Source organism: Amblyraja radiata, chromosome 5 (genome assembly GCF_010909765.2).
Source record: "Amblyraja radiata isolate CabotCenter1 chromosome 5, sAmbRad1.1.pri, whole genome shotgun sequence".
In the NCBI taxonomy this organism is placed as follows: Eukaryota; Metazoa; Chordata; class Chondrichthyes; order Rajiformes; family Rajidae; genus Amblyraja; species Amblyraja radiata.
The window spans coordinates 7,140,953-7,152,602 of NC_045960.1; positions in this window are offsets into that span (position 1 = coordinate 7,140,953).

The following is an 11,650-nucleotide window of genomic DNA, read 5'->3' on the forward strand; positions in this document are numbered from 1 at the left end:
GGAGAGATAAATAGATGGCGTTTTGGACCAGGATCCACCTTCAGACTGGTTGTGTTTCCCACAGGCTTTTTGCGGTGATTCTCATCCCCTCCCTCGTTGCTTTGTGCAGTAGTTCACACCTTGGATTTGAACTCTTGGCCTGTTCACCAGCATATTGCAGCATATTGCAGCAGGCTGTCGAGCTCCACTCTTTGACATCTATCTGGGTTTTGAAATGGAGGAAGGAGTTTGCTGGTGTGGAGTGCATTGAGAAGAAGGGGAGTGAGAGAGGGTGGATGATACAACCGGCTTGACAGTGAAGTTTAGTTTAGTTTACAGATACAGTGGAAACTGGCCCTTCGGCCCACTGAGTCCACACCGACTACCCATACACTGGCACTTCCTACACACTAGGGACAATTTACAGAATCCAATTAACCTCTAAACCCGCACGTCTTTGGAGTGTAGGACGTTAATTGGCTTTGATATAATTGTAAATTATCCCTAGTGTGTAGGATAGCGCTAGCAGAAGGGGTGATCGCTGGTCCTGCAGTTGTACAGAGCCCTAGTGAGACCACACCTGGAGTATTGTGTACAGTTTTGGTCCCCTAATTTGAGGAAGGACATTCTTGCTATTGAGGGAGTGCAGCGTAGGTTTACAAGGTTAATTCCCGGGATGGCGGGACTGTCATATGCTGAGAGAATGGAGCAGCTGGGCTTGTACACTCTGGAGTTTAGAAGGATGAGAGGGCATCTCATTGACACATATAAGATTGTTAATGGCTTGGACACGCTAGAGGCAGGAAACATGTTCCCGATGTTGGGGGAGTCCAGAACCAGGGGCCACAGTTTAAGAATAAGGAGTAAGCCATTTAGAACGGAGACGAGGAAACACTTTTTCTCACAGAGAGTGGTGAGTCTGTGGAATTCTCTGCCTCAGGAGGCAGGTTCTCTGGATGCTTTCAAGAGAGAGCTAGATAGGGCTCTTAAAAATAGCAGAGTCAGGGGATATGGGGAGAAGGCAGGAACGGGGTACTGATTGGGGATGATCAGCCATCATCATATTGAATGGCGGTGCTGGCTCGAAGGGCCGAATGGCCAACTCCTGCACCTATTGTCTATTGGTCGGTGCGGACACGGTGGTGAAGGGCCTGTTTCCACGCAGTTTCTCTAAAGTCTAAAGAAACTAGAGCACAAGGAGAAAACCCACGGGGTCACCGGGAGAAGGTACAAACTCCATGCAGACAGCACCCGTGGTCAGGATTGAACCCGGGTCACTGGCACTGTGAGGCAGCAGCTCTACCTTTGTGTCACTGTGCCGCCCACCAAAGTTAGACAAATGCTTCCACACTGCATGGAGAGAGAGATTTATGCAGCTGTGGTATGTAGCCGATGACCGTGAGTGGGGGAGCTTCTGTTCGGGGACGAATCGAAGAGCACTTCGCCATCTCTGCGAGGACTTCCTTCCACATTCTTTCACAGTAAAGATCAAATTGCCTCCGCACCCCCAGAAACCACATCTTCTCATAAGTTCATGTTCATAAGTGATAGGAGCAGCGTTAGGACATTCGGCCCATCAAGTGTACTCCACCATTCAATCATTGCTGATCTATATCTCCATCCTAACCCCATTCTCCTGCCATCTCCCCATAACCCCTGTACTAATCAACAATCTATCTATCTCTGCCTTAAAAATATCCACTGATGGCTTCCACTCCAAAGAATTCCGCTGATTCACCATCCTCTGACTAAAGAAATTCCTCCGCATCTCTTCCTAGAGAAACGTCCTTTAATTCTGAGGCTTTGCCCTCCTACCCACCCCACTGCCTGGGGTGAGGCCACCAATTCCATTTTGCCTCAGCGGGTCAGGCAGCATCTGTGGAGAACATGGATAGGTCATGCTTCACAAAGTGCTGGAGTTACTCAGCGGGTCAGGCAGCATCTCTGGAGAACATGGATAGGTGACGTTTCGGATTGGGGCCCTTCAGACTGACTGTACAGGTGGGGGGGGGGTGTGAGAGGGTCTCACAGACTCCCATTGGAGAGAGGAGGAAAACCTCTTCAATGTTGAATGTTTTATGTGCCATTCCTCACTGTACGTCATGTTGTCACTTGCGGGCGGAGCACCAAGGTAAATTCCTTGTATGTGAATACTTGGCCAATAAACGTATTCATTCATTCATCCGTTCAATGTTGGCCTACTGTGAGGAAATTTTTGCTGTGGAGCGAGAATGTAGAAACAAGGAACTGCAGATGGTGGTTTACAAAAAAAAAGGACACAAAGTGCTGGAGGATCTCAGCGGGTCGGGTCAGGCAGCATCTGAGGAGGGAATGGACAGGCGATGTTTCGGGTCAGAATGTAGAAACAAGGAATCAATGTGGGTTTAAAATCTGCCTTTGGTGCAAACCCAAATGGAAAACTGGTGCAGAAATAGACTCACCACTGATGAGCCATCCTCACCTATCCTGGAAAATGGCTTCATATTTTCTGAGCAGCGATATATTATTCAGAGTTTCTGCTCCACAGTTGCACTCTTGCCTCCTACTCAGACGCACAACACTGCATCACAGATGGGCTCCCACCATTTCCTGTGCTAGACCAAGTGCGTTTCCTGTTTCGCCGAATGACTGCGTGTGGGTTGTCGCCATGTCTGGTTGGAATTTTCTCTCCTTTTGTCGGATGTTGCCGTTTCATCTCCAGAGGTTGTTGTGGGTCGCCGAATCAACCCCGCTGCCAATCGAGAGGCTGTGAGATTATGGCCCTGCATTTTTCTGGAGTAAAGAGAGTAATGAATGGATGAATAATTTATTGTCATATGTGACAAGTCACGGGGAAATTCTATGCATAGGTGTGCCAACCGAGTTGCAAATCCCCCCTCCGCACCTGGCCCCCTTTTGTTCTCCCTCCCCCCTCCACCTCCCCGTCCCCTCCTTCACTGCGATCCCCCCCACGCCGGCTCCTCCTTCGCCCAGGCAGCGGAGTCCTCACTTCCACGTGGTCCCCGATGTTGGGGGAGTCCAGAACCAGGGGCCACAGTTTAAGAATAAGGAGTAAGCCATTTAGAACGGAGACGAGGAAACACTTTTTCTCACAGAGAATGGTGAGTCTGTGGAATTCTCTGCCAGAGGGCGGTGGAGGCAGGTTCTCTGGATGCTTTCAAGAGAGAGCTAGATAGGCCTCTTGAAAATAGCGGAGTCAGGGGATATGGGGAGAAGGCAGGAACGGGGTACTGATTGGGGATGGTCAGCCATGATCACATTGAATGGTGGTGCTGGCTCGAAGGGCCGAATAGCCTACTCCTGCACCTATTGTCTATTGTCTATTGTCTATTGACTATTGGTCCGTCCTCGTCCGTCCGCCATCATTGGCCGCCGCGCCGACCTCTCCACAAGCCTCCGTGGTGCCGATCCAGGCCCCAGCCGCGGGCTCCACAGACCCAGTCTGAAGAAGGGTCTCGACCAGAAATGTCACCCATTGCTTCTCTCCGGAGATGCTGCCTGTCCCGCTAAATTACTCCAGCTCTTTGCGTTCTGCGCAAGATTCCATCATCTGCAGTATCTAGGTGGGACTGGTGTAGATGGGGCATGTTGGTCAGTGTGGGCAAGTCGGGCCAACGATGTCCACGCCGTATGACTTTGTGTCTCTGTTTGTCTGCTTTTATAGCTCATTCCAGACATGGACAACCATCAGAATGAAGGGACATTGCCTATTTCCTTCGCTCCATAGATGCTGCTGCACCCGCTGAGTTTCTCCAGCATTTTTGTCTACCTTCGATTTTCCAACATCTGCAGTTCCTTCTTAAACACATCAGAATGAAGGGGTCTGAAGAAGGGGTCCCGACACGAAATATCGCCCATCCTTTGTCCCCAGAGATGCTGCCGACCCACTGCGTAACTCCAGCACTTTACGTCTATCCTCTGAATGATAGCACCCACCACTCCCCCCCCCCCCCCCCCCCCCCCCCCACCTTAGGCTCATACCCTCTCGTCTTAGAATCCTCCACCCTGTGAAATAGACTGCGTCTAGACTGCATGAAGAGGAATTTCTAACCTTACACAGAATCTACCACCACAGGAAGAGGTTGGATTAGTAATTGAACAAGATAATGGGGAGTGTGAGCGATTGATGTGGTGTGCTGGAAGTGGTCGCATCGTGAACGTTATAAGTCAGTGGAAAATTTCCTTTTTAGTTTAGTTCAGCTTGGAGACACAGCACGGGAAACAGGCCCTTCAGCCCACCGAGTCCACACCGACCAGTGATCACCCCGCACTATCTTACACTGTCCTACGCACACTAGGGACAATTTACAATATTTACCGAAACCAATTAACCTGCAAACCCGGAGTGCGGGAGGAAACCGGAGCACCCGGAGAAAACAACACGTACAGACAGCGCCCGTAGTCAGGATGGAACACGGGTCTCCGGCGCTGTGAGGCAGCATCTCTACCGCTACGCCACCGTGTCACGATCTACACACTGGAGGCTGGTGGGTGCATGGAAAGGGTTGTCAGAGGAGGTAGTAGGCAGCATTTAAAAGACCCTTGAACAGATACATGGGTAGGAAAGGTTTAAAGGGATATGGGCCAAATGTGGGTAAATGGGACTACTGTAGGTTGGGTATGTTGATCCGCATGTTCTGAAGAGCCTGTGTTCGTGCTGTATGACTATGACTCTATCCAGCCAGGAATGATGTTTCCTTGAAGATAGACACACAATGCTGGAGTAACTCAGCGGGACAGGCAGCATCTCTGGAGAGAAGGAACGGGTGACGTTTCGGGTCGAGACCCTTCTTCAGACTGAGAGTCAGGGGGGAGGGAGACTAGAGGTATGGAACGGTGCAGAACAGATCAGAGCCAGCACCAATGACCAAGGAAAAGTGGAGCCCACAATGGTCCATTGTTGGCTGTGTGAGAGGGTGGGGACAACTAGGGTGGGGGAGGGATGGAGAGAGATGGAACGCAAGGGTTACTTGAAGTTAGAGAAATCAATATTCATCCCGCAGGGTTATAAGCTGACCAGGAGGAATATGAGGTGCTGAACATCACTATGAACCCACAATGGACCTTTGTGGGCTCCACCTTTCCTGGGTCATCAGTGCCGGCTCTGATTTGTTCTGGACCTTTTCATATCTCTAGTTTCCCTCTCCCCTGACTCTCAGTCTGAAGAAGGGTCTCGACCCGAAACGTCACCCGTTCCTTCTCTCCAGAGATGCTGCCTGTCCCGCTGAGTTCCTCCAGCATTTTTGCGTCTATCTTCAGTGAGAGGCAGCATCTGCAGTTGCTTCCCGCACGCGGTGATGTACCCTTGGTGTGGGAGGCGAGGGGTTACTCGATGTGAGAGAGGGAGGTAGATGCCATCACAAGCAGCGTTGGTACTGATGATGGTTTTCGAGGGCATCGGTGACAATGAATCACCGTCCACGCACAGGGAAACGATGAGATGATAAAGGCGATATAATTCACAACAAAAACTCTACGACCCAGGCAAAATCAGAAAAGAAAAGCCACAAGTTTCAGACTGAATGGTAGATCAATTAGTGATGTCATTGGCATCAAGTGTTGCTACCATATTCCTGTTTTTAATGTACAGAACAAGATTATCTTTTTGTTGGTTTCGGGTTGAGTCCAGTCTCTACCACGGTTAGTGATATTGAACGTGTATGTGTACGTACATTGTGGTTTTGTGTACATTGTGTACACTGTGACTGCTTTCTGTTCTGGCAAAGTCTTCACTATTTTTTATTCAGGGTTCAACTGTCTCCGAAAGGCCAGTGAAGAGTCTTGGCAAGGTGTTTACCAGCAGCCTGAAGGATACAGCATCTGCCCAGGCAACCTGTCAGGAGCTGGAGAGTTGGTTGAGAGCAGTGGACCGGTCGGGGCTTCCCGGCAAGTTCAAGGCATGGATTTACCAGCATGGTATCCTGCCAAGGATACTCTGGCCACTTCTTGTCTACGAAGTCCCAATATCCATCGTAGAGAGATTGGAGAGGAAAGTCAGCAGCTTTCTCAAAAGGTGGCTGGGACTGCCCAGGAGCCTTAGCAGCATCGCCCTTTACGGAAATAACACCAAGCTCCAGCTGCCCCTGAAGTCCCTGGAGGAGGAGTTCAAGGTGACTCGGGCCAGAGAGGTGATGATGTACAGGGACCCCAGCGACCCCAAGGTGGCTCAAGCAGGGGTGGAGGTGAAAACTGGGAGGAAGTGGAGAGCCGGCGAAGCTGTGCTGCAAGCAGAGTCCCGGATACGCCACAGAGTCCTGGTGGGAGCAGTGACTCGGGGAAGAGCTGACCTGGGAATCTTCCCATCTCCCCAGTTTGACAAGGCCAAGGGGAAGGAGAGGCGCAGGCTGGTCCAGGAGGAAGTGAGGGCAGTGATGGAGGAGGAGAGGTCTACCAGAGCAGTTGGATTGAGGCAGCAGGGAGCCTGAACAAGGCGGGAGCAGGCCATGGACCGAAAAGTCACATGGACTGAGCTCTGGCAGGCTGAACCACAGCGCATCAAGTTCCTGGTCCAGGCAGTGTATGATGTCCTGCCCAGCCCATCGAACCTCTTCATCTGGGGCAAAGCGGAATCTCCAGATTGCCCGCAATGCTCAGGCAAGGGGACGTTGGAACACATCCTGAGCTGTTGCCCAAAGGCTCCTGGGCAGGGCCGGTACACATGGTGTCACGACCAGGTTCTCAAACCCATTGCAGAAGTCATCAGCATGGGAATCAGCAGCTGTAGACGAGAACGCCCCACCACCCAGATGATCACCTTCGTGAAGGCCGGAGTGCAGCTGCCAAGAACCACAGCAGCCAGGAATCAGTCAGGAATCCTGGCGACTGCGCAGGACTGGCAGCTTTCCGTAGACCTGGTGAAACAGCTGAAGTTCCCACAGCACATTGCCACGACCACCCTGAGGCCAGATATCCTCCTGGTCTCAGAGGCGACCAAAAACATCGTCTTGTTGGAACTGACAGTGCCGTGGGAGGACCATCTGGAGGAGGCCCACGAGAGGAAGATGGCCAAGTATGAAGAGCTGGTCATAGACTGCCGCAAGCAGGGCTGGAAGGCAAGGTGTATGCCCATCGAGGTTGGCTGCAGAGGTTTTGCAGGGCAGTCACTCTACAAAGCCTTGAGTGCACTGGGCATCAACGGAGTGGCGAGGAGAAAGGCCATCAAGAACACCACAGAGGCAGCGGAGAAGGCCTCGAGATGGCTCTGGATCAGGAGAGGAGGTCCATGGGGAGGAGTGAATGCCACCTGAACACAAGTCGTGGTCTGATCAACCACGGCTGGGTCACCTGGGTGAGGGTGTCTGATGTTGAAAGACCCGAAACACCCAATGACCCCAGGTTACATCACTGATGATGTGTTCAGGAGCATCTATCGATGTATTTCTATCAATTCACTATTTTTTATTCAGGGCCGGCACGGTGGCCCAGCGGTAGAGTTGCTGCCTCACAGCGCCAGAGACCCGGGTTACGACCCGACCTCGGGTGCTGTCTTTTTTTATTTTTATTTATTTATTTATTTATTTGTTTTTTATTATAATAAAGAAGAATAAGAATAATAAAAATAAATTAGATAGTAAAGGAGAGAAAAACATGCAATATATAGTGTGTGAAAAAGAAGAAAAAAGAAGAATGAATGAAGAAAGTTGAAGAAAAGAAAATAGGAAAAAGAGAGTAAGAAATAAAAAAAGAAGTAAGGAGATCATTGTTTATAATCTTGACCAACCCTCGTCCGGTCCTGAAACAGTTAGTTTTTACAATTGTGTTGCACCATATGATTCCAAAAAGACGACAAATGGAGACCAACTCGTTATGAATTGGTCTGATTTATCCATTAGGAGGCATCGCATTTCCTCAAGATGTGCGGTGTCCAACACGCTTGCAATCCATATTTTAAGCGTTGGTATTGATGTATTTTTCCAAAATTTAAGTATTAATTTTTTTGCTATTATTAAACCATAATTAAAAAATAAATTTTGAGGAGTTCAATTTATTCCCATCTTCCATTACTCCAAATATAATCATTTCAGTATTAGGTTCCATTCTTATCTTGAATAATTTTGTAAATATTTCAAAAATATCACTCCAAAATCTATAAGATTTTATGCAGGAAACAAAAGAGTGTGTTATAGTTGCGTTTTGGGATAAACATTTATCACAAATGGGGATATATTTGGATAGAATTTACTCAATCTTGTTTTTGAATAATATAATCTACGTAAAATTTTAAATTGAATTAGATTATGTCTTACATTAATCGAACATTTGTACTTTTCCCATGTAACCTTCGTCATTTTTATCATTAATTCCCGTTCCCACTCTTCTCTAAGTACCTCTGTCGATGGTAGGTCTATATTTAAAATACTATTATATAAATATGATATTAATTTTTGTGAGTCAGCTTTAATATTCATTGCTTCTTCCAATAAGTCAGGAGTTATTTTTTGATATCCTTGTATGTATTTCTTCATGAAATCGCAAATCTGAAGATATTTAAAATATTGGTTGTTTTTCAATTTAAATTTTAATTGTAATTGTTGGAATGATAATAGATTTCCCATTTCATACATATCCCCGATCCTTCTAATTCCGAAACTTTCCCATTGGTTATATGTTTTATCAATAAGAGATGGTTTAAATAAAGGGTTATTCGCTATTGGCATTAACAATGATAAATTTCTTAATTTTAAGGATAATTTTATTTGTTTACAAATTCTTATTGTATCATGTATAATTGGGTTCTTCTGTTGTTCAGTTTTTTTGGGGAGAAGAGGATCGTTCCTATATTACAAGGAAAACATCGTCTTTCTCCATTTTTATCCATTCTGTCTGTTGGGTAGAACTATCCAGCCAATAAATTATATTCTTAATATGCACTGCCCAATAATAATACAAAAAATTCGGGAGTGAAAGCCCCTCAACATCTTTTGGTTTACATGTGTTTTTTTTTAAATTCTATGTGATCTAGTGTGTAGGGAGCGGATGAGAAAGTGGGATAACGTGGGAATCACCAGTCAACAGGGATCTCAGCTCGAGTCAACACCCTCACTCAGCAGCAGCAGCAATGACTCCATATGTTAGACAGTCCCTACGCACATGTATGTTAAACCTATCTCACCGAATAAAGTAACTCGCTACAGCCGTTACATTCTATCTATATTACTAAAAGTCTGATCTTGACCACTTCCTGTTGTTGTTGTTTATATTGATTTGAGAAAAAACGCTGTGATTTACAGCTGTGATTTTTGGCCATCTTACTCAGAGTCCCCCTCCGCTGCGCAGGACAAGAGGATTTTTCCCATCGATGAAAAATAAAAGAGTTATTAGTGTTTAAAAATGTTGAGATTCTCTCTCCTGAAGGCCACGCCCCTTCCGGAGAGACTATAAAACCCGGAAGTGTTGAGTGCCTCAGTCAGTCTCTGCAAGATGGGGGAGCGAGAGGGTCATATCTCTCAGTCTGAGCTGTGAATAACACTGAACACATGTCTACTAGGTGGACTCGGTGGGCCGAAGGGCCTGTTACCGCGCTGTATCTCTAAACTAAACTAAACTAACAGGATGGGGTGCGGGGGCATTGTGGTGGGGAGGTTGGTGCAGGCAGAACCTGCTTCCGAGCTCTACTGTTGTATTTATCATTACATCATATGTACTGTTAACACAGTGAGCTTCAATTGCATTTTGGTGTTTATGCCGATAAACTAACCCGTGTCTATGTACCGTCTCTATCTCGCAATCCCCTCTCCCCGACTCTCAGTCCGACGAAGGGTCTCCACAGATGCTGCCTGTCCCGCTGAGTTACTCCAGCATTTTGTGTTTATCTTCGGTGTAAACCAGCATCTGCAGTTCCTTCCCCCACGTAACCTGTTTCCAGTTTAGTTTAGTTTAGTTTAGTTTATTTTAGTTTAGTTTAGAGATATTGTGTGGAAACAGGCCCTACGTCTCACTGATGGTGGCGGCGCTGAATTTAACATCGTGGAGCCTGGGATCTCTCGCCGAGATCGCCAGTGTCGGAGCCCCCATCCAGCACGGCCTGTTGGCTTCAGAAGCCACGGTCTCCGGTAAGGAAGCTGCCGTTCCAGGGTTCCCAAGCCGCTGAGAGGGTTCTCCCGACGCCGGAGCACCATCAGGGCGAGAGGGCCTGAAACATCGGGCCACCGGGTGATGGAGGCCTCAATAGGCCCGACTATGGGTGAACAAGGGGATGGGGACTGGACTTTGTGCCTTCCCTCACAGTGGGAACCATTGTAGGGGGATGTTTTTATGTTTTATGTTAAATTCCTTTATAATGTTGTGTTGTATTTTTATTAGTGTGCTGCTATGGCAACTTGAATTTCTCTACACCAATTGGTGTATGTTACAATAAATGAACCTTTGAACCTTTGACTGACGTATCAGGTCACCGACAAATACGTGGCGTGATGACATATGACGCGGCGTGATGCAACGTGATGCAACGTGATGACGTATTGACACGCGGTGTTTTTTCAAGCGTCGCAACATTTTTTTTGTTGCTGCTGGATTTTGAAATGTTCAAAACCTTCCGGCGACTCTGATATGACGCCGGCAGTAGCCGAAAATATCGCCAAGTAGGACAGGCCCTTGACTCTGCACTGACCAGTGATCACCCCCTTCACACCACCTCTATCCTACGCACTAGTGGCAATTTACAGAAGCCAATTAACCTACAAACCTGCACGTCTTTGGAGTGTGGGAGGAAACCGGAGCACCCGGAGAAAACCCACGCGGTCACAGGGAGAACGTGCAAACTCCGCACACACACAGACAGTACCCGAGGTCAGGATGGAACCCGGGTCCTTGGCTCCAGTGCTGCGTTAATGTGCCGCCCATTTAGAAGTGTAAGATGGCCGACTTTGTCCATTACGCATTCTGGCCATGTTGACATTTGACGGTGGTTTCAGCAAACAGCTGAAGGCCTGACGCCTCAGCGGGAGGGAGGAGAGCAACAAGTCACCTGACTGTAAATGTAACACCTATGGTTTTCAAAATGAGTCGCACGGCCACAAATCTTTCATCTCTCCCCTTTCGCTCCTGAGCAGAAGCAGCCACCTACCTCTTTGAAGCAGATAGCGTGGAGCAAGCAATCAGTGCCGCCTATTAATCATCGAAGGAGCACGAAAGGGAAGACCGTCAGATGAAACGTCGGCATGGTGGCGCAGCGGGTAGAGCTGCTGCCTCACAGCGCCAGAGACACAGGTTCAATCCTGACCACAGGTGGAATCAAGGGATATGGGGAGAAGGCAGGAACGGGGTATTGATTTTGGATGATCAGCCATGATCACTTTGAATGGCGGTGCTGGCTCGAAGAGCCAAATGGCCTGCCTCTGCACCTATTTTCTATTTTACTATGTTTCTAGGTATTGTGTCTGTGTGTGTGTGTGGAGTTTGCACGTTCTTCCTGTGATCGCGTGGGTTTCCTCCGGGTGCCTCCGGTTTCCTCCCACATTCCAAAGACGTGCGGGTTTGTAGGTTAATCGGCCCGCTGTAAAGTTGCCCCCAGTGTGTGGGGAGTGGATGGGAAAGTGGGATAACATAGATCTGGTGTGAACGGGGCGATCGATGGTCAGCACGGAGCCGATGGGCCGAAGGGCCTGTTTCCATGGCCGCATCTTTCAACCAATCTTTCAATTGAATAACACCAAAAAAAAAGCTGGAGGTG